Below are 24,759 nucleotides of genomic sequence, written 5' to 3'. Positions count from 1 at the left end.
TAAAAGCTATATATAGTGCCGGTGCATCTTTACTCACATCAATAAATAAAAGCGCAAGGGACGTACTGATACTAATATCAAATCAAGCTCATATTTTTAAAACTGGACTGCGCCTCTTCTCCACGCTACCACTAAACAAAAAGACAATACGAAACAAATCCAAGCAAATAGACTAAATCAATCGCACCTCAATCAGTAGAAATGAAGGCGCCGAAGGTGGATGCAATTTGTCGTTGATGGGTCGGGCAGCGCACTCGCCACCGGCACGCGTCGAATTAAATGGAAATCAATAGCTATCGCGCACGTGACCGACGACCCTTACATCTCGCCGCCGCTGGACTTGGACTACATAGTTGCTGCACGGTTAAGGGAAGCCCATAAGTACCTTATATGCTGAATGCGAGGTTCATACTGACATTATTATCATCATATATTTGACGACCGGTCTGGCCTAGTGGGTAGTGACCCTGCCTGTGAAGCCGCGGTCCTGGGTTCGAATCCCAGTAAGGGCATTTGTTTGTGTGATGAGCACAGATATTTGTTCCCGAGTCATGGTTGTTTTTCTATGTATTTAAGTATTTCTATATTATATCTATCGTTGTCTGAGTACCCACAACACAAGCCTTCTTGAGCTTACTGCGGGGCTTAGTCAATTTGTGTAAAAATGTCCTATAATATTTATTTATTTATTTATATATGCTGTTCGGACTGGAGAAGTTTGTAAGCCGCGGATATCAGCTGTATGTTTGGCAGCAGTACCTAATACAAAATCACTGCATATTTATTTAGTGTATGCCTACAGATTTACCCACTGCTGAGTATAGTCTTTTTATTACGCCACTCGCCTTGGTCCTGTGCTAATCAAATCATAAAGATACTTAAAAAAGACTACTCGTACTCGACGGAGAGTCAAAGCAGCGGCTTACCCTTTTTGATAGCGGAGGTCAATAAATGATCTTTCAGTTTCCTTTCTATTATAAAACATAATGTACAGGTAGCGCCAATTTGAACTAATCAACTATACGAGTATTATGTCGAAATTGCCCAATAGTGATCTTACAGAAAGTGATTGTCGTCGGTCGTCGAAACAATAGAGCGCGTGATTCTATCTCGGGGCCTTCCGAGCATTGCGGCGCGATTACGGGGGCGATCACTGGTAAATAATACCGTCCCATACAATCTTCAGCAGCTTTCCTGACTCTGTACAGCTACCATAATTTAACTGAAGGTACTACAGAAATAAAAAAGGTTTCTACGCCGCAGCTAATGTTTCCCAACATTTTTTATTTCGTTCAAAAGTTCGCTAATTGAATGCCGTCGTTTAGAGCGTAAAGCTTAGCTACTTGATCAATTACTTTTTAATATCTACCCTTTTTTTGGAATCGAAATTGTTTTTATACAGGCCAGTAAATTTAGAGATGGCTTACGCCGCCCAAAAATTAATTGATCGGATCTCGGTTCTCAGAGGAAACGGCGTGGAAGAGTTTTAATTAGTGAAAAAAAAGCACCAACTTCCGACGTAAAATGCGGGAGACAAGGGTGGGCGTAGCGGAATAAAAATCTCCCGCCGTAATGCGGGCAACATTTGTGTTAGGAAGACGCCTAGTAATGGAAGACAAATTTCAATATAATTTGCAATACATAAGCGTGTTACTTTAATAGCCCAGAACCACCCTTCAAATTAAACGGGGCTTAAGTTTTATTTTATTTTTTCCTCCGCTCAGCTGGATCGTGTTGCGGGCGCGTAAGCAAGTGCCGTGCCGGGCGGGGTGCGGGACTCCATAAGGCGCCGGAGAAAAATATAATCCGGCCAAATTAATCGTTGCTACTGGCAATAGTGCCCCGCGATACCGCCAAATCAAATTAAGGACGCGCTGTAAAAACCAAATTAGTGCCCGTTTTAACCGTGAGAGGGTATTTAGTTACAAGACGTTAGTTCAAATCCCGCCATTTTCATTAACAATAAATATCCCCTCGCAGTCGCGCGGAATCCTTATTGTTTTACTTTTTACACCCTTGTGTCCCGGGCCCGGGCGGGATATAGCTCGGACGACGTCTCCTACTAAGGCCCGAGCTAATTTGTTCTTTTTGTTTACTTACTTACAGGGCGAAGGTAATAAAAATTTGTGTTGCGCGAATTGTATGGACGTTAAATTTTATATTGCCGGTCCAGGCGAGTTTTGCATTTAATTGGGAAAAATTTAGGGTCGCCGACGCTTCTGTGCGGAATCTTAAACTGTAATTGAACGGCCGTTACAACTTTTTTTTCAATGGTTTGGGCAATCGAAAGAAGGGGAGCGGAGATGTACAGAATTATGCGGTTCAACTCTAAATTGCATTATAGAGATAGTGATATTGGCTACGTCGGCTTTGGGTAAATCTTTCAAATTGCCTCGCGTATACCGTTACGAGTGGATGTCGACCGGCCGCGCGGCGACCACAGATGCAGTTATCACGAAGGGGTGAACTTGATGTGTTTTTTTGCGGCACATTGGCCCTTAATTACAGGCGATGCACTGAATTAGAGGGCGGCGGTGATCTAAAACAATAAAGTGACTGACATTAGCCCCAGCCGTTGCAGATCATTCTCTCCATACGTAATTTGACCACATTTAGCCTCATTAGTAACTATCTATTATTCATTACATGTTCACAAATTAGATGACAATACCCAGTCATTATCCCGACGAATTTACTGGAGCTAGGTTAATATTAGAAACTATTTTTGAAATTGGGATATTAAACGTAACACCTTTCCAGTCCAGAATTACCTACTTATACAATTTTATTTTAAGTAATATACTTAAGTACCTATAGTGCTTACTATTGCTAGCTATATAACATCTACTGATAACTGACGTTAGTAATTCTGTATTTTGCAAGTTGTTCGTATATTGAAACTAAAACAAAACCATTTGCCAGAATCCATTTCACAGCCAATAAAACACCTTTGGGGTGAGATTTATCGTGATTATTACGACTGCCATTCTGACCATCTGCCTGAATCGGTCCCTGTTTGTGCTGCAGTAATTAATATAATTTTTAACGCAGAATAAAGTGCCTAGTTCCGTGGCTAGCACATTAGTTGGATATTTTAAGGAAATTAGAGTTATTAATTAACTATGAGCAACGAGCTCATGTCAGGTCAGACATGCTTATAAAGCAGGTAAGTAAAGGTAAGCTAACCTTTGCATTTATTATATTTGTACGTAAATATATGAACAGCATTATTTTCGGGGTTTACGAAAACAAATTCAGCAAAAAGTAAATACTTGATCTGGATGCTTAGGTTAGGTAAGTTGTCACGTTAAAGGAAAATTCGACCCCGGACACCTATGATAACATTCAATTGGGTTTGAAATTGCAAGAAGTAGGAATTTTATTACTTTTGTACTTAGGTACTTTTGTTTTAAAATGGTTCGACAAAGTTTATCTTCTTTTTTAATAATATTAGAGTCAGTTTCAAGTATTGACATAATTTTAACTACTGATATGCTGAAGGAAACTTTCCAAAATTGCGAAATTTTCCAAATGGGAAACTTTCAGAAACTTCTCAAATTTACTTATTAATTTTTCCGAAACTTAAAATGCTTTTTTTTTAATATTTCTCTGAGATTTTCATTAAATTCCCAAGTAATTTTCCAACTTTTCGCAACTTGCACATCTGTAATTTTAACCCACTACGCAATTGAAATGCGCAAACGAATGCCATTACATATTTATAATCCAATGTTTGTTATACATACCTATACCTATAGCCCCTATAGGTATATCAGCTATATATATAGTTGCTTTAGAAAGGGTTTGAACTCATCAGATTGTTGAGGGTCTTATTTTATAATAGGTAAACCAAAGGTAGCGTATTTTAAAATTAATAGTAGGAGCGGATTAAATGTAGGTTTGACCTTATTAAATAGGTCGAAGTAAAAATGTTACATTTTATTCAAGGTGACATTTGGAATTATAAAATAGGTATATTACAACAATCGGTGGATATCAAAAGCGATATGTGTTATTTAAATATCAGAGTATTTTGTTGTCCGTCATTACAGGCTGAAAAGCCGCCGAATATCGTAATTATAATTTATTAAAATTACCACGATGATTGCAGGAAACGTGTTATTTAACGTGGAACGATACGATCTTATCGGCGCGATCCTAATTCTCGACGTGTGGATATTATCGTTCGACCTGCCGAAATCGGACGGCTGATAGTCCGTGTATACCTATACCAACATGCCAGCCTTTACCATTTGTTATGGCTTATACATCATGTCAATTTTTAGTGTTTATATGGAAAATTCATTCAGTTTGAAAGTTAGGTTAGGTTGTATAGTACCTATATTCCTATTTTGAGGTGTATTTAGCGCTCGAAATATTATTAGTCGGTACTTAACTTAATGCCAATTTTTAAATATAAAAGTAGCTTCTAAAACCAAAATTTTACATAATAATATACCTTACTTAAGGCCTAATACAGTCAAGCTATTCTTTGTGATATATAAACAAGGATATCTAAATACATAGCGCACAGCAATTTGTCATTGTGATGGAGCGCGGTAGGTAAACAAGTGAAACACGATAGTCCGCGGCGGGACACCCCCTATAAGGCGTTATTATCGAGACAAAGCGGTCTGTTTGTCTATCACGATAATCTGTGGACTGCTCATTTCAATTCCGTGTTGTGTAAACGCCCTAATGGACGCCGGTAATGTGACACGCTTGACGATTTTACTCACAAAATTGTTGTACGAAACTCTATTACAGTCTAATGACAGCCACCGTCTAATTGCAAGGTTATTACGTTTTGTTGTGCACGCGGCTTAATGATAGTGTCGGTAATTATTGGGCGAGGTGAAACCCTGAAGATGTGTCGAATTGAATCGTCGGGCGGGTAATGACGGCTCGCGGCCGCGCGCTGCCGGATGCCCTGGCCTGGCTGCCATTCCCTTTTAGTGCGCGAACGCAGGCGAGCCCAGATCTTGAGCGAGCCACTGTTACGTGACCTTAAGATCAGTAAAAACTATGTATAATCTAAGAGTACACTTTCATAGACATCTAATGCCGGACCCGTGAGTCATCATGAGCATGAGAGTCATGAGACAAACCGCTCACAGGATCAGTATTGACTGAATCATTTTAACCGTGGCCAAGGTAGCCTTTGACTGGCCCGTGCTCTGCAAGTGAACAGATCAATTAATGCATATAAATTAATTTAACGCAGGTTTTCCCGGAGGCAATATAATATAATATTCTTACATTTCAAGCTTGAGTTACACAATAACCCTCCCGAAGCATGAAGCATCCATCGTAAAGATCCGCATATCTTATAATTTGACGTTTTCGTGAAAGCTACATCATTATTCAGCAGCAAAAAGTCAATATCGTCGGGGATAGTGCAATATCGCGTAACTAGCAAATGCAGTAGGGACCAATTTCTTTGTTACATTGTTTGAATTTAGAACTCTATCGACTTTGTTAGTTACGCGGTATTGCACTATCCCCGACGATATAATGGCGTCACGACTGTCATTAAAGTTGTCTGTGAAATATGGAAACGCGTGTAATTCCCCATATCGCACGATCTCGTCGAAGATTTGGAGCGACGAATAGTTTTCGTGAATAATTTACCAGACAATGGACTGTCAACTCATCTATTCAATTATGTCGTGTTGCGGCATCGCATGACACGAGAAAGCCTGTCGGTAAATAACTTCCCATTATTTGTTTGCACAACTCTGTGGAAATTGCTTTTCATTCACAATGCGATTGATAACTGACATTGTTGAAATAGAGGTTGTCATGTCATGTACGGTAACCTGTCCAATATATTTAGGTATATTCGATAGGTAAAGATACCTGGTAATACCTACTAATCTTATGTACTTACTCAGGCCTATTCGACTAACTTTTTTAAGGAAAAATACTCCAAAGTAGCCGGGTTTCTGGTGACATGGTTATGGCGAGTTAAATATGCTCTAAGATTCTGATCTGAATGTCTACTATGCTTAAGCTAGTAACTAGTTTTCACACAAACAGCTGTATTTAAAAAAATTGCTACCTACTAATGATTAAGAAATAAGAAATAATAACCTATATAAATCTATGTCGGCATTTACAACACCAACACCTGAAGAACAAGGCACCATAGTAATTCACACACCGGCTCGAGTCGATCCAGTGTAGATATATATTATTACTAAACCGTGTGTGTAAGCGGATTTCAGTGGCGACTCGGTGGTGCTCGGAGCAAGACTTTGTAGTGGTCAAAACAACAGTAGAACAAAATAAAAATAGTCCCTGTCCGGTTGAATCGTACTTCAATTACGAAATTATTTATATAGTGGATATGGTATTAAAAACAGGGGCTAAAAATAATGTTGATTCTTACCTACATTTGCCATGCATTAGTTAGGCTATTAGCTTGCTAGATGCTAGCTGACAGCTCCAAATAGGAGTACTAACACAAAAAATAATCATTTCATAGTGTTACTTAATTATTGGGTAATCGCGATGAATGTCAACCCATCAATTCCATGAGGCATGAAGCACGCCTTAGACAATTAATATTTAATTTGAGATTGCTCATACCTAATATCAGCCTCAGAATAACCGTCATATGTAAATCTGTTTACAGGAACGAGGTAACCATACCATACTATAAAACGGGTTTGACCCAAATAGGTTAAGTTATTAGCATAAAAAAAGAGCGTACCTCGCCATCAAACTCCACAGTTTGGCGAGTTTTATGTAATTTATAAAATGTATGTTAGTTTATCATGAAAAAAAAAAAGGTTCTGTTTGCTCACCTCTGACCATTAAAAATCGAATAACATTCCAACCGTTTTCCTACTGTCCACAACCCTCCCCACTGAAGTTTGCTGCACCAAGAAGCCCCAGCGACCTTTTATTTTTGCCGTCGCCTGAGACGGACGGGATTGATTTACGGGACGAAGTGCGAGATACCCGACCCGGCTTACACCTAGCTAAGCCGAAACACACGGCACACGCCGCACGTCACCGTGACGTGGGTTTCATCGGACCCCATTAGGCGATCTGGCTACTACAGTCTAAGAACAACGTTGACAATGTAAAGTGAAGAGAATACCTTACACTTACACATTTTGATGATGATAATTTTCCCTTTTAGATTTTTCTTAAGATGATTTCAGTTTATTTCATAACATAACATAATTATGGTCTTATTTTTGGACGGGTATTTTTTGCCACACACTTGAGGGTGTCCTCAACACCTACATATACCGCCTAAAATGGTCGCAGATTATGCTATCCTTTTTATTATGTTCCTAACATGTAATATTATTTAATGGCCTAAAAAAATATTTGTTGTATTTAACTAGGTATTTATAATCACAAAATGATTAAAATAATAGTTATGCAACTGATCTGGCCTTATTATGTCTAAACTAACCAAACATTTTATGATTGTGTTTCGAATATTCCATTATAAAAATGACTGCATAAATTACAGTAATTCTCATCCACGTTTCCTCCGGCCCCGGTGGCCACGGTATTCCTCTCGCGGCTAAAATCTTTACTTTAATTCAAAATTTCGCTTTTTAAGTTATTACACCTATTAAACGAAAAGTAAGAAGACACGTTCGGCCATTAAAGGAAGTCTTAAGCTGGGCGGGCTGAAGCGCGGGATATTATCGCGCCGCTTGTTGCCCGCGTAAAATAATAATGGGCGAAGTTCCGCCGCCGCCGGCCGCCGGCGCGGAAAACTCCTGCGAAAAACTCGACGAACGCCCCCGGCTCGCACTTAACTTTGTTGACCGCTCGAATGTGAGGTCACTTAATTTATAAACACCTTCTCGAGGCTTACTCTGACGGTTAATGACACCGCTTTTTGTGGCTTCTGTGATAATGACATATAGCTATTTATTCGGCAGGACTCTGCCATGAAGTTACTTTTCCGGAAAAATTATACTTATTATCAGCAATTATGATAATACTATTAATTTACTAAAATTAATTGCCCTTATGATTACTCAACTCTAGCAATTTTGTTGATTTCAATATCAAAACACTGCTAAATAGATTAAAATGTATTCGTGCAATCATTTGATTAAATTTTTACTTAATTAATGTGTACTATACAGGTCGTTCGCCAGCTAGTGGGTATTTTTAGTTTGACATTGCAACTGCGATATATCTTGTCACGCGTCGAGTCCACTTCGATAACGACAAGTGAAACTTCGACTCGGTACAAACAGTCGGAAAATCAATAACAGAAGCCGCAGAGAGCCGCGGCCACTCGAATAAATACAGCCCGACTATCCAATAAAACACGTGAATCGTTTACAATTAAAGCTTTAAATCGGCAATAGGTGTTGCCATAAATTGGAGGAGAAAACAATCAGCGAGCGCGCGTCGCTCGCAATTAGCGCTACGCTGCTCGATAAATTTGCATTAATGCTCTCGAAAAATCCGAGCGGCCATAATTTTCACGTGCCATCTGTACTGTATCGAGTGTAACAGTAACGTACGTGTAGTGCCGGACGCACTCTCGTACGTTTTGCTTGGCGGCCGCTGCCAAACACGGCGTGTGTTTTAGGCACTCAAATTTTTATGGAGTGCGCTGCGGCCTATGTCCATGTGACGGTAACGGCCGCTTGCTCGCGTGGAACTGGAAATAGAATTGTTACCCAGATATTGATGCTCTATCGATACGCTTCCGACACTGATAGCTATAATTAATACATACCTATATGATATATACTTGAATGGTTTCGCAAGTTTATTTTCAATGCTAATTGAGCAGCTTGAGTAGGTGTAGGTAGTTATCTATTACAGTACTTATATATATTCGTGAAACACATATATGTAACACCTGGGAAACGAAAGCCCTTAAAAGAGCAAGATGGCGTTACATTTTAAGCCTTTAAAAGAGTGAGGTGCCGTGCTGCGATTGGACTTTACAGCCACAGCAAAAGATGTGCCGCACCTCCGATCTCCGACGGCGCACAAACCTCTTCTTGTAAATAAACTGTCGATGCAAGTATCATCTGTCAAGATGCTGTGGCCAATGATGATAATCGTGAATATTTACACAAAAACAATATGTTGGTTTCAAACTAAGGTAATTAAAAAAAAAGGTTTATTACATTATTTACTACACTACCTAAAGGATAAGAAAAACAAAAGTCTTAACAAACGCGAAGCACAAAAGCTACTAATCCAGTAGTTCAAGTATTATGTATTAACAAACAAAATAAGTAGAGTCCCAATATGGTAGAACTACTGTTCCTTGGGGGATTGTGCCCTAGCTGAAAATAATACTTACTGTACGATCTGAACTCGTGCGACTCGCTGCAAGTTCAGAAGTGCTAGTCGCTATCCGGCCCATTTTCACGTCGGTAATGAAAAAATATGAAACAACATAAATTCTAACGAATGCCTATTGATGGTACATAATATACTTAGTCATTGTATAAAATGACAAGATGAAATCAGGTAAATTACCAAATTTGGACAAATACACACTGTGCCGGGTGAATAGGTACCTTCGTCGCCGCCGAAATTTGTTGGCAAAACCATATATTTAGAGTATAGCCTATAGAATATTACCTATAGAACCTCTATAATATGATTGTACAAAAAATTCAAGCTTAAAATGTAGGTACATATGTCCTATAGTACCTACACAATAGGGTATTTTCCTACTAGTCAAATCAGTTTCTTTTTTAGAACTGTCAAAACGATTTGCTAATATGGAATTTATATGAAACATTACAACGTGACGTCACGGTCAACTCACCTACTTTTTATATTTCTATCCGATTTATTAAATAGAACATGTGTTTTAAAATAACTGCTATCTAAGTTTTTCTAATAATTTATATTAAATACAGTCAAATACCCTATTAAGTATAAATTGAAAAATACACCCCATTTCAGGGCTGTCGATTTGCGCCATCGTGAATAACGATAACAGAACCACGGCACGTAAAATATAGGCACCTGATTAGTGACATTTCATAACACTTGTTATAAAGGGAGGATGTGTTTTTAGTAATTATGTTTCTGAGTTATGTGAACTAAATGCATTGGCTGTGTTGTGTGCGAGACAATGAAGTCCTCCTGGCTCTAAAGTGTCATTCTATGGAACTTGCTATAACTATGTAAACAAACCGCCGTATTGAAATTGTCTCTGAATGATGAATTTACTAGTGACTTTTGTTTACATAGCTAGCAAGTTCCATAGAATGACACTTAAGTCTTATTAGTTATTTGACATTTGACAAACGTTACTCTCGGGAGCTAAAAATGTCAGAGCTCCTGAAAGTTCACTATTTTGCCTCGCCAAGTACGACCATCCCGCTTTAACCCCTGGAGCGCCCCAGAATTACCGTAGTATGAAACTCCTATACTAGTTACTAGCACACGTGTCTTGTTAGGGCGCTCCACGGGTTAAGAATTCAAAAACCTCATTAATAGGTACATATTACGAAATCTAAAGTTAGAGCTCAGTACTATATGGGTAAGCAATGTGAAATACCCCCATTTCAGCGCTGTCGATTTACTCCACCGTGATTTACGTAACGCCCCCCGCCTCACTGCACTTTACACTTTTGCAGCTCCGCGCGCCCCAACGCCTATTAATTGATATTCGCTACGACACACTCGCTCTCTGATATAAAACCCGCGCCAATAAAATCACACCGCTTCGCGCTTTCGAAATGTAAAAAAAAAAACAACGGGTTGCACTCCGGGGGTGCTGGCAGAAGTGAAAACTCAATCACTATTGCAAAATGTCTGCAGCACTAAGTATAATTGAGGTTAACGCCATCTAGCGTTATTTAGTCGCACTACTTGAAACCCCTAAGCACATCACTTAGTAGTAGTTAGTACTCGAGTTATATTAATACCAGTTAGAGCGAAACTCACTAGATGGCATTTAAATCAATAAAGAAAAACTCAATGACATTGAAATAGGTAACAGTTTTTCGATCAGGTCACGTGTCCGTCTTACGTCTTACGGTCACGTGACACCTCTCGCGAGTTTAACATTTTTTCCCCATCACAAAAAGTGCACAGCGCCGCTAAAGAAGTTTTTACTTCGTTTGGCAGTACCGGTAACTAGTTAACGTTGCGCGGACTGCGATATAGAAGGGAGATACGAGTATCACGTAGGTAAGTGCATGTGTATGTCAAGTTAGTTAATTCAAAGGGAATTCTTGAGTTTTTAGATTCTCCTTCTTCTCGAGTCTATTACAGGCTATACAAGCAGTAATTGATAAAACATTTTAATGGTTATTTTCGCCAATACGGAAACTGAAAACAACACGACCACAACTTATTACTAAATGACAACGACAGTTTCAATTAATTAGACTACTTTAACTAATGTATATGTCATGTGTATGTGTATGTCATGTCATGTGTGTGTTTAGGCACTCGCGCGATATGTGTCGGAGGGCGGTGTCGAAGTCTCCATTTTCAAGCACTAACAGTGCTTTCATAATGGTTTCCTAAACTTTTCCTGTTAGTAAACGTGTAGGTTCCGACAAATTTCCTTTACGATCGGATGTACCAGAAAAGGACGACCCATTTTTCTGTTTTGTTTCTGATTATGTTTTTTAGATACTAGTGTATATGAAACGCACACTCGACGTCACGTTCAAATTAATTTCTCCTTCTACATTTAGTTATAATTAAACATTATATTATATTTATACAGTCAGCAACCCTATTGGACTTATGTGCTTATTGTGTCTTTTTTCTTTTTCCTTGTTTGTTTTATTTTGTTACTGTGTTTTGCGACAATAAATGACTTTTTATTGTATTTATTTATTTAGTTTTGGAATTTTAAATTATTATTTAGTTAATAAACATTAAAATATTGTCACGAGTGTCTAAAATTCTAAATACATAGGTAAGTACCTACCTAAAATAAATCAACAATGGGTTAAGTTTAATTTTAGTCTTTGGATAATGAAATGAAAATCAGGAAATATTCGTATGTGAATACAAATTTAGTGACCACCGGTAACATAAAAATCACATTTCTCATATAAATCATCATCTTCCTCAGGTTGTCCCGGCATTTTGCCACGGAGTCTGGGGTCCGCTTGACAACTAATCCCAAATAGTTAAGTACCTATTAATTAATTAGTGTACAATATCTTGGTGATCGAGCTTCGCTCGGAAAACATATAAAAACTCGAAAATGCGCGTTTTCCCAGAGATAAGACCTAGCTAGATCGATTTTTCGCCCCCGAAAACCCCCGTATAGCAAATTTCATCGAAATCGTTAGAGCCGTTTCCGAGATCGCCGAAATATATATATATATATATATATATATATAAATAAATAAATAAACAAGAATTGCTCATTTAATTAGTGTACATGTAGGCACATTTCTCATAAATATAAGAATTTTATTAGACCACTAGATAAATTGATATTTTCGTCACATTGTGGCGAAGTCGTAAAACAGGTGGTGTTCGTTTGTATTAGAAAATTATAACATTTGGTAGTCAAATATTATCGTCGATTCACCAAAGCCTGACAAACAGTGTTTCGTTGCGATATCTAAGTTTAACGTAGGCGGTAAAAAGAATTTGGCGTGCTAACTAGTCGCCCCCCGCTGTGCAGTGTCTCAAGCTACATTATGGAACATCCGGAGCTATCTCGTATTAACCCCGTTTTCTTAACTACGTCTCCAACCGATAAATAGTCAATCAACGTGCGAATATAAAAAAAACGCAGAGGTTAAACACTTCGAAAAGTTCTTCATTGCTTTTTGATGTTGTCATTATTTAAAACCGGGATTTCGTTTATAGATTTGTTTCAATTTGAAAGCCAAATAGAGCGAGGGACGCACGTAGTGTCACTCCGGGCGTCAACTGCGATACGTTGCGTTGTTTATGTCTTGGATGTGTGTTTATGTGGGCTGATTGCTTCGGCAATGGATAAATGAACGGCTCTTTTGTCTACCCGAATAGGATGTTAAGCGAACAATTATTTTGTATACGTACATTACACTAACGACTGTATCACGAATACCTATATAATCCTATTGAACCATTTTCTAAAAGTATCAATTCACTGGCATGTTTTATTTATTATTTCGCCTGCGATTTGAAATATGTCTGTCTTTTTATTTCGGTAAGTAATAAATAGTTCACCGTATTTTCCTCACATTCTCAATGGCAATTATTACTTAGATAACAAAGGTAAGCAACAATAATTCAAATTTGTAGTAACATGATATTTGAAAAATGAAACGAAACTAAAATATTCGTGGTTATGTTGACGACGAAACTAAATAACATCTCTATTCGTTATAAAATATCGTAAAACGTTATATTTGTGTGTAGAGGATAGTGGTGGAGTGCGGAAGACGCATAGACGCTGCAGGGGTAAGCGTATTAGGTAATATATGGGAAATATTCAATTTTATAACATTCCGGAGCGATAACATCTTCGCTTGTCGATGCGAGGTGTGGTGTGGTAAAGTAATATAATATTGAATGGGCCGGGGCCCGCTGCGCGCGCCTGCGGACATCGTAACTTAACACTTAATCATTTACATGGACACTTTAGTATCGAACGGACACCAAAACGGTGACAGTAACCAGCCTAAAAGCTGTTCAGTTTTCGAGGATTCAGAATTTAGGGAATGCAACCGAGTAATGAAAAAACCGAGTATCGAGTTTAACCGTCGGTTTTTAACCGATGCAAAACCGGGGTCGGTTTCGGTTAAAAACCGCGAGTTCGAGTTTTTAATATTTCATCGAAAATCAAACTTTTCTTTGAATCTAGGTGTCAAAATCAATAATTTGCGATATCTTTAAGTGTATATGTGGTTACCTGATTCTAGAAAGAGATACTAAAAATGATGATGTTGAAATTGTTTTTCTTTAGCCTAGTCGATATTGACCCTGCCTGCGCAGACGACCTGTGCTTCATAGCGGAAACCCCTGGTGACCTACAGCAACTTGTGACCGACTTTCACGAGTCCTGCTGCAAGTTTGGACTGAAAGTCAGTGTCAAAAAGACGGAAGTAATGTCACTTGACATTCATGGTCGCGAGACACTGACTGTTAGGCTTGGGGAGGACGTACTGAAACAGGTTGATAAGTTCCGGTACCTGGGGAGCACAGTAACGTCTACGACCTTGACCTTGACGCTGAGATAAACAGCAGAATTGGTGCCGCTGCTGCAGCGTTTGGTAAGTTGGATGCCAAGGTCTTCCGCTCACATGACCTGAAACTGGCGACAAAGATCTCCATATATATGGCTGTTGTGCTTCCTAATATCTTATACTCTTCTGAAACGTGGACCGTATACCGTCGTCACATCCGCACATTAGACCGATTCCATCTAAAATGCCTTCGCAAAATCTTAAAGATCAGCTGGTCCGATCGCGTGCGGAACACCGAAGTTTTGCGAAGAGCCAAAGTGGGTGGGATGGGATCGAAGTTTATATTATGCGACGACATCTTCGCTGGGGCGGCCACGTTTCAAGGATGGCAGAGGGTCGGGTGGCTAAGCGCATCTTTTACTCGGAGCTGGAGGAGGGCAAGCGAAAGCATGGCGGGCAACTTCTCAGATATAAAGATGTGCTTAAGCGCCACATGAAGAACTGCAACATTGACCCGCTTCTGTGGGAGAAGCAGGCGGCCGACCGCCCTGTATGGAGATCTTCTGTCATTAAACAAACTGATGATTTTGAATCCCGTCGACTTATGGAACTAGATATCAGACGGGACGAGCTGAAAGCCCGACCGCCAGCGGCTATTAGGTATAATTACAACAATGGTGTCCTTACCTGCCCGTTGTGTGCACGGGTCTTTGTTAATAAGATCGGCTACGCAAGCCACACGCGGGCACACGAACGTCTTCAGCAGCGGAGTTGAAACAGTCGCCGTGGTCGAAATCGGCCGGGAGAGTATATATATATATATATTGACCCTGCCTACTATGTAGAAGGGCCCGGGCTCAAATTCTAATGTCGGCCGTAACATATAGTTACAATTTATTTCATTGAAAAGACAGTAAAAAGACAAATAAATAAGTTATGAACTAAATACATTTATGAATAATACTAAATGGGAAAAGAATTTAAAATTATTTATCAACTCTTTATACTAAATTAAAACTAACAATCCTAAATATATCTAAAATAAAACAAGGAATATAAAAACTACTGAAAGAGGCCTCCCCGCGCTACCCCTGGCGCAAAGGTGCCCATCACACTCGCTGCGTTACCGCATTGAATTGCGATGGACAGCCTTTGCACCAGGAATAAACCCGGAGCGCGGGTCAAGGCCCCTTTCTTGCAGGCGGCGACCTACTTCCCTAAGGAAGGTTTTTGCCTCTGCGCACCAACCGGACGTCTCTACGACTACTGGGACGAAAAGGTAATTAGTGAGTGCTGAGTACTTTTGATGTTTATGTAGGGCCGCCACCTCAGCGTAGACACTTGCCTTTTTCCCATGGCACCAGTGTCAGGCCGTCAGGCCTTTTACCATCCGACCGGCTGAGGCCTGGCGGTTCTAGCGTGGAGGGGATGTTTGCCGACACTAATGCCCTGCGGATGATGTCGTTCAAGGCATGGTGTCGTGGGAACCTACCGGCGCAGCGGCAACAGCTCAGTGCGTGATGACCATTACTCTCCACCATAGAGCCGCAGATGCACAAATGAGGTTGACATACATCGCAGCCCAGACGAAGAGCAACGGCCACCCGCAGTGGGTCGTTGTCGAGCAGAGTGCCAAGATTTGGAGATGGGAGGGCGTGTAACCAAGCACCACTTTCAGGCCTCGAAGCTGCGTTTAGTCTGGCCCTATCTGCACCAAGAGCGTTTGTCATTAGGGAATCGACGATCCGCTTGATGCCCACGACGTCCCTACAACGTTGGAGGAACGGTTTTTCGGGTACGGACGCACCCGAATTGAGAGCCATCCAGGCCAACTGAGTGTCAGAGGCATATGGTATGGTAGTCCTGTCTCCATCCAAAGATAAAATTTTAGAGACAAGTTCTACAACCCCTGCCGCCGACGCCAAGAAGGCCGGAAGACTCACGTCACGAGCGCGGCGTAATCCTAGACCACCATTCCGAATAGGCAACGATGCGAAATCTCATTGGTCTGTGTTAAGGGATACGTTAAGCAGACACTCAGCCGATTCTTTTAGTGTACGGTCGAAGGAGGCGATATGTTCGGGGTATAGCCAGGTTGGTACGGTGCGGAGAAAATATGTTAGTCTGGGAACGGCGAAGCAGGACCGTAACACACGTAAGGGACACATGAGCTGATAGGTTTTTAAGCCTTTCTTTGGCGAAATGAAGTATAGGGGTGCAAGCAAATTTCACCCTTATGGTAAGCGAGGATGTGGTACCTTTTACTTGAGAACGACACAAATAGTATATGTAACTGTATATATAATTAGCGAATAAACACTCGTGTGATCTTTTTCAGGAACTCACTTCGTTCATTTCATAAACCTAAACTCGTATTTGAATGCCTTTAATTATGTAGCAGTCACATAAACTACTATTAAATGTATTTCTGTAATAGTTCAGTGTCACCAATGTACACGTACAGTCACGCTTCGTGGTTGTTGAGCTATTTGGTTAGTGGTTCTAGCTAAATTGGACTTTCCATAGCGTAAGTATTAACAACCAGTTTAGCTAGGACCCTAGAGATTACTCGGTTTTTAACCGATTTTCGGTTTCGAATACGAGTTTAACCGAAGCAAAACCGATATTCGGTTATCGGTTATTTTGCATTCCCTAATTCAGATTCCAACGCTAAAACAATGATTTCATTCAAAAATATAAAAGTGCAATAAAGATGCATCTGGCTGATCTGGCATAAGTACCTATCCGTAGTTTTAGAAAGCTAAAATGTTTCACAATAACCAAATACTTATCTGATATGAGTGATATAATGTTTCAGAAATACCGTTATAAACCCGGCTGATTTATCATTGACAAATTTTTACTTAAATTCAAACCTAATATGTCCTTAGCAGTACAAGTAAACATCTTAGTATCGTGCCGTGTGGTCCTCATGATTCCTAGCGAAGTCTCTGGGTTTTCTTCGTGACATGCATATGTTTCACTCGTAATGCAAGTAAGCTTAGAGCCTCAAAGGGCACCGAGCGACATAAGTCATACTAACTGGTTGTAAATCCTGGCGCCTATCGCAAGCTGGAAGATCCAGGTTAAGCCGTGATCTCTGAATACGCTTAGTAGTTACGGAAGTTGAGCTCGCATATATACTGGTTCCCTAGCAAAGTAGGCAATGGCAATGTAAGCTTTTGTTTCTCGTATGGCGTATCGCGTGGGCGGAGCAGTGGACGGCGGCGTGTAAAACACTGTCCTACTCATACATTGTTGTAGATAGTTGATTGTCAGTTATAAAAATATTGACCACTTTTCAACTATCACATATATATACCTATATACTACACTGACAACGGCTCTCTAAGCGGTGGATCTGTCAGGTTTAGGTCGGTAGCTGACCACGAATGGTCAGTTAATAGTGTGGTTGATGATGATAATGATGGCATACGATGGAGCTAAAAAAACGATTTCTGTATTTTCCTACCGTCAGAAAGAAAATACGTTTTTCTCGCATACGTTAGTATGTGGATACGATTAAGATGCCGACATATTGAGAATATTGTAGCTACCCACTTCGCCCTTGTGTGGGCTGTCACGTCATTTACCCCACTGCTGGGCAAAAGCTACCTTTCATTGTATGCGAGAGTTTTGGGCTAAAAGTCCCACACTAGCCGAAAGCGGATTAGGGACTTCACACAATTTTTATTTTTCGTAGATGCGTATGCAGATTTTCTTACAAGTTTTCCTTTAGCGGAAAGAGGTTTTCTGCGTACATACACCCCCACTCGAAATATCGAGAAACTAAGCATGGATACCCGCTACTTCCGGTGTGGAAGTTATACCACACGACAACCAGTTTTGTTAAATAATATTTGTCGTAGGTATAAAGCATACACAAGTATCTTTTGTAAATATTTTATAACAGGAAACTCAACGACGCTGTTTTATTAATTTACAAGTATTCGACAAACAGACCCGGACCTCTCACTGCGAAGTACTGCAAATAAAAAAATCGCACTATAAAGCCATCTTCGAGAATTGTATACTGCGCAAATAAAAAATAAACCCGCAATAAAATAATCCGCTTGAGTATTGGTATTTTTAGCGGTTCCCGCTCATTTAGCAATAGGACGTTACGTATCTACGTAAAAATATACGATCGTTAATAAAATGATCTTAATTTATCCTTTTTATGTTGATATTTTTATCATGAATGGATTATTAGGTAATGTTGTAAAATTAATTACAAGAATAACGTATTTGTTGGTAAAGAGTCGTATTAGAACTAGAAAAAAAAACCATTGTTACCTTATATGATTAATTAAGTATTAACCTTAAGGAATTTTTACCTTTTTTATCGGCCTTAATAATAATAATAAAACATCTTTATTTCGAAGAACAGACTTCATAGTTGTTGGTAATAAATTAACTTAACTATTGTTGACAGAATATGCAAGTCAGCAGAAGATAGTGTTTGGATTTAACTGTATGGAAATGAACGTGTATGAAAAATGTAAACAGCAAATGTTGTGCTAATCTGTGCGAGTCGTGGAGCCTTGCTCTCGTGCTGACCACCGGCACCGGCGCTCGGATGATCCTAACTTACGAGTCCGCCAACAAAAAGGCTGTTAGTTAACGCTGTCCTGCAGCTACCAGCCAGCCCATAACACAGTTCATTATTTATATTAACAGTTTAGCAGTCACTGGCCGCGCCTGATCCCAACTTATAGCCGCGTGAATATGCGTGGGCATTATTTGTACCCTTGTTAAGCGCTGAGGATATTATAAAAATGATTCCTTTATCCTTGCTGTGACACTCGCTGGAAATTGGTCGTTTAATTTATGGTTATCATAAAAAAGGATTCGAGCTCGGGTTGGAATTTCATTCATAAGAACGCAGAGGCGTATGGGTCTTTATGGATGGATGTTTTCATTAATTTAAGGCGGAACCAGGGAATGCCACCGAGGTGTCGGGTGTCGCGGACGACAGATCGAGATACAGCTCGTGCTGCGACTACTGTTCTCGCTGCCGGGCATTTGTCACTTAGGATTAACTGACGTCATTGCAACCAACGACACCTTATGTTCAAAATGCCAAGCTAAAAGTACCTATCGAATCGCCTTGATACATCTGACGTGAATAAGTGCAAGTCGTGATCGGGGCATGTGTATTTAAATATGAAATGAATCGTCATTCCTTAAGAGTCAAGTGCGTGACTTAATTTATTGCCACGACCGATGAGGAATAATTCTAAGATATTTCAGAAGACGAATCATTAGTCATTGAGGGAGCAGACGGTGGCGATATATAGTGCGCGCGCGGCGGGCGCCCACCGCCGCCGTGCGGGTGCGCTGCCGATAGAAGGCTTGAGTTGCCGCTGGACCGCAGTGCAGCCATCTGATAAGCGACAACTCGCGCTCCACATAATCTCGGGGACGCATTAGTCATCGCGGTGACCCGCGGCTCACCGACACAGACGGTTCGCCTAATCCACTAAAAATATTCGGAGACGAATTTGTCGGCCCACTCCGGGGATCGAGTGATCGATAGCGCTACTCGCCACAAAACGATAGATAAAGGCCGATAAGTCACAAGAAATATGACGCGAACAAAATCGGGAGATGTACGTAATAAGATAAAAGTCAAACAATGATTCGACCGCGGATTCGCCGCGGCATAATTTATGTGACAACGCGTGATGGACGAGCGGCGACTTTCGGTAAACTATTTACATACGGCGGCGGCGGCCACGCTGTCGGATTGGGTTCTGTTGTGACAGAGGGTGGGGCTTAGTACCGAAAACAAATGTCACTGTTATTTATTAGGTTACGGTGCCATTAAGCCTAAGACGGGAATTATGGTACTTGGGAAGCCGTAGTTCAAATTGCGGTGGCGTAAGCCTTTTGGCAGACAAAAAAAATAATAACACATCTAATCCATTCGCGCCCCTATTTTTTCTGTACCTGTACTTGTTTGTTCATTTTGGTGTGTCTTGACAGAATGAACGTGTGCTTGCTAGCATGACTGTGAGATGCGCTCCCGTGGCGATGGTTGGTGGAAATTGAATCTAGACGCGGCCCTCACGGCGCGGCCGGCTATTCCCTCAGCGCGCCGACTTAGATTGCTTCCTCGAGATTGTCTTCTGCTAATGCTAACTGTTTGTGCCTACGCTGTATTGAATGATTACATGAAATGATTTATACCTAATAATAATACAGGTCGATTTATAATAGCTGGTGTCATTTTCATAAAAGCTTGTGATAAATTGTTACGATTGGTTTTGATATTGTTTCTACTTATTTCATCACTGTACATCTAGTATCCAACAACGAATCACCGATGATGCGTGGACATTAAGATTTTGCATTGCAGCATTTTGTTGGTTTAATGGTCATCAGTCAGAACTAGGTGTAGGTTGCGAACGGCGAGGTAGCATGTAACGCCGAAGACAGCATGTCGCGAGGCTGGCCGTTAGCCGCGCGACAAGCCGAAGGCCGGAGGCGCGTCGTTTTTATCTGCTCCGCGCCGAGTTCGCTCGACCGTGTAATTGGATGAGAACGGCGCGATCCCAATAGCGCGCCCTTATCTGTTCGCGGCAAATCCACCCCCGCCTGCTACCCTGCGCACCCCCGCGACGCCCGCCGACGCTCCGGCAATAAGTTTTTAGTGAGTAATTCAAGATAACCCCTTGATGTTGTTCATTTTCACACTTCCTTTCGCGAGAACAGCTCTTTATTGCGTAATATGTAACTGTCTCCTCGCCGACGGGTGTCCCGGGGGCGCAGACAAACTTCGCCCCTTTTATGATGTTAATGCGATCGCCCCCGACCCTCCTATCTGTATAATGATAATTGCTTTTTCAAAAATTATTGTTAGATGTTGTCATTTAATGTGATTTCTGGAAGTTCCGTAAATTGCCGTCTGACTTTCTGACGTTAACAGTTAATAGATTACGGTAATCTCCTTTCGAATATCTACATCAAGAACTGTAACAGCGATTATTATTTGGTCATTAACTCGTTTCTTAATGAAGTTTATCAGATATCTGATAGCGAAGGGTTACAAGTAGGTTAATTTTCAGAGGGACATCGTCATTTCTAGTTAATGAATATGTATCGTATTCTCTACACCTTTTCTACAAGTTGATGTCATTATCAATCAAATTTGTATACCCTATCAGCTATTCCGATTTAGCACGTCCCATCTCATACCTATCAATATGTAGGATACGCTCCGGTTGTTAATAAAAACAAACCATTCTTTTATTTTTTCAGATAACACGGGTTCTTAAAAGTGCGCAATCGATAGAAAAATAAAAGATAGGATTGCGAGGGCCGGATACAAAGTGGGATGCTGCGAATTGTCGTCGTATTAGCCGGTATCAGATGGGCGAGTTCCTGCCTCCCCACTGCCTACATGCTGCCCACTGCCCACTGCTGTCCTGCGCTGCCCAGCTCCCGGTTATCGGCGCTAAGCCTGCTTTACAGCGAGTATTCGTCGAGAAAATGCACGGACCCGCTTGTATTCTTAACCGAATAAAATGTATCCTCTAGGTATAGCGCAGACATCTGGAAAAGTGGATATTGCTTGATCGAGTGTCTAGAATTTCTATGAAATAATGAATAGAAATGAAACTGAAATGTAGTCTGCGAAATTCACTATAAATTCTATTATAACCTTCATCAGATAAACATACAGGTCACAATTTTAAATTTATAGAATACCTATTTAAAAATGTGTCTTGCTCGTGTATTGCCCGTTTTAATTTATGCATTATTTACCTACCTTTTGGTACTTTTTTTATGATTATACACTTTAAAATTATATTGATTCCAACCACAGTCTTTGTTTTACTTACTGTCCCTCACCAATTAAATAGCATTGCGAACCCCTTTATTATAATATAATAGTTATAATAATATATTGTATGTATAGGTATTAACACTATTAACATCCTGGGCTATTATTGTTAAAATATCATATCAAGCCAATTTTCCTTTTGTCGAACCAAAATAACGAAATGTCTTATAGTATTACACATACTTGTTCCGAATCTCCAGGTTATATTGTAATAGGAACGAATATACCGCCAAGACAAAAAAGTTCAAAATTAGAATTGATGTTACTTATTACTGACTGAGCTTGCGTTCGCCTCAAGTAACCATGATAACTGAGGTCTCCGTAACTCACAGTTATTTCGAATCCCGAGTTCAATTTATACTGGGGTTCACACAATGTTATGTGTAGGTGCTGGTTTGCGGGGCCCTCTTATCAGGCCGTGCTCGGGCTGCAAACTGTCGTCATATTCCACTGCTATCAGATGTCCGCCTATCCTATCGCGACGCATACTACCACGACTCAGCTTTACGTTTTGTGAACGTGAGTTTATCTAGCTTATAAGTTTTTGACTGTACCTAATGAAACAACTATGTATTACAAGTCTCGTATTTTAGCGTCTGATACTCATAAAGTATTAATCGTATCATGCAAGTCGAGTGATAATTATTATGTAATTGTCGCAGCCAGATTATAGATTTTGATGTCAAATTTCATGAAATGCCATTTAGAATTGATTGATAACTTTATGTTACGGTTAGGTTAGCTTTGACTTTTTCATGATGTGGCTAACCGATCATTTCATTTATATTTCAAGGTGCAGCAGAAAAGTATTTGAAAATAAAAACAGCGCAACACCTTAGAATGCTAAATATGTAATAAGGAACTACAGTAATTGAAATAATCAAATTTTTAAGTTAACTATGATGTAAACAGTCAGTAACAGGGACATGTTTGTGTGTTGTTTTGTGTTTGTTTGTATTATTCAACATAGATTAAGCATTTAATTAACACATTAAGTAAAGTGTCATTCAATAGAACTTGCTAATTATGTAAACAAACCGCCATACTAAAATTGACACTGAATGTCAATTTACTCGTAACTTTTGTTTACATTGTTAGCAATTTCTATTGAATGACACTTTAATATGTATGCGCTCTTCTTAACTTAATTTGATAAAGAATCTAATTAGGTTCGTTGTAAAACACACATTATACAATCAGTTGTCGTTTGTCATTGCTCTTCCACGAATCTTTGAATATCAATGAATTTAATATTGATTCATTTCATATTACTTAGTTAGAAACATATAAGAAAACACTTTGAGGTTCTTGGAACAATTTGGCGACTTTGGCTAGATCAATGGCAGCACGCTCATCTCGGGATCAATACGGAGGCTGGGCTGGGACAAGCGCCGCGCGGGACTGGACACACTAGGTATTAGTTTTAAATATCCTTTGACTTAAAATTGACCAGAGACTTTAAGTCTCTTGACAAGAGACTTTATTAAGTTTAACTTTTTTATATATTTTTTTTTTAAGTCGGCAACTTATACTACACTAGAGACCCACCCCGGCTTCGCCCGGGTAATTCAACAAATTTACACAAAACCCTAGAAATAAAATTAAATATTGTTTGGAATACCAAATTGTCAAATATTTCTCTTATTAGTTTAAGTAGGTACCTACGTATATGTACCTGTAACGCATCGACACTTTATCGTGTAAGTATAAAAATAAGTACTTACGTACATTAAGCTATTAGGCATATGAATAAAGGGTTTGTTCCTGATTCGTCGTATTCCTGTTTCGTCGTATTCCTTTTTCGTCGGATTCCAGATTCGTCGAAATGTGCTAAAAATGCTAGAAAAAGTACGATCACTGGTGATTACATTAAATCTTCATATTTAGGTAGTAAATACTGGTTTACTGCACGACATATTTAATTATATGTATATTATTCCCACGAAACAAGAATACGACGAATCAGGAATCCGACGAAACAGGAATACGACGAAACAGGAATACGACGAACCAGGAACAAACCGAATAAAGTAGGTACCTATTAGTATTTTTTACTATGTTTCTGTTTAATAAATAAGGCAGACAAACCGTCGCAATCTTTTCTAAGTTTCATCAATTATGTAGGCCACGATGGAGAAGGGAAAGGTAGAAATCATACACTCGAAATTTGCGTCAACTAGAGATGACTATGATTTATGAAGGAACATTGTAGTTTTATGTAAACCTGTATGTTTACAAAAAATCCCCGTTCGCAGTCTCGAAAGCTCTAGTTCAAACGCTGACACAACTCGCTAATACATCCAGATCCCTCAGGATCTGCCGAAAACGTGTTTTTTTTTATTGTGTTCATTATGTTGAGTGAAATTGCGAGAGCATTAAGTTGAGTATAGGGTGGAGGCGACGGGCCTTATTACGCGCGCGCCTTGTAATCTGCTGCTGCCTGCCGACGCCGCGCCGCTTCGCATACTTGTCCATTTGTTTCCACTAATACATTGGTGACAAATAGCCGATGAAATGACTATTAAGTGTAGGGTAAGCCTTTGCTGTGCTTGCTTCAAAAAAGGGGTAAAAATAATCGATATTACACCGTCAGAAATTAAGTAGGTGCCTGTAAGGTGTAATGGTGTAATTCCCAATAACTATACTTGGTCAACCAGATCTTGACAGTAGAAATAGGCGGCAAGTTTGAAAAATGTGGGCGCGAAGGGATATCGTCCCATAGAAAATTTGAATTTCGCGCTTTTTTTTACTGACAAGATTTGGTTGACCAGCTATATTTAAGATAGTCGAGTTATT

At 39.9% G+C, this 24,759-nt stretch overlaps 1 protein-coding gene and 1 long non-coding RNA gene across 3 annotated transcripts in view; one reads left to right on the top strand and one right to left on the bottom strand.

Moving 5' to 3' along the window:
* Nucleotides 1-24,759, bottom strand: part of LOC134648016 (uncharacterized) — a 441,830-nt gene that overhangs the window by 76,469 nt on the left and 340,602 nt on the right. The window lies entirely within an intron of this gene.
* Nucleotides 1-24,759, top strand: part of LOC134648003 (uncharacterized) — a 76,085-nt gene that overhangs the window by 29,757 nt on the left and 21,569 nt on the right. Inside the window, exon 3 of one of the 2 annotated variants that reach the window (XM_063502435.1) lies at nucleotides 21,378-21,683. The exons of the other annotated variant lie outside the window; for it this stretch is intronic. The gene's annotated coding sequence lies outside the window, so the exon portion shown is untranslated. Of the gene's footprint in view, nucleotides 1-21,377; nucleotides 21,684-24,759 lie in introns of those variants that run through there. 2 annotated transcript variants of the gene reach the window in all.

This window comes from Cydia amplana, chromosome 5 (assembly GCF_948474715.1).
Source record: "Cydia amplana chromosome 5, ilCydAmpl1.1, whole genome shotgun sequence".
Lineage (NCBI taxonomy): Eukaryota > Metazoa > Arthropoda > Insecta > Lepidoptera > Tortricidae > Cydia > Cydia amplana.
Note: the sequence above shows the minus strand (reverse complement) of the source record. Positions and strands in the feature narration are given on the sequence as shown.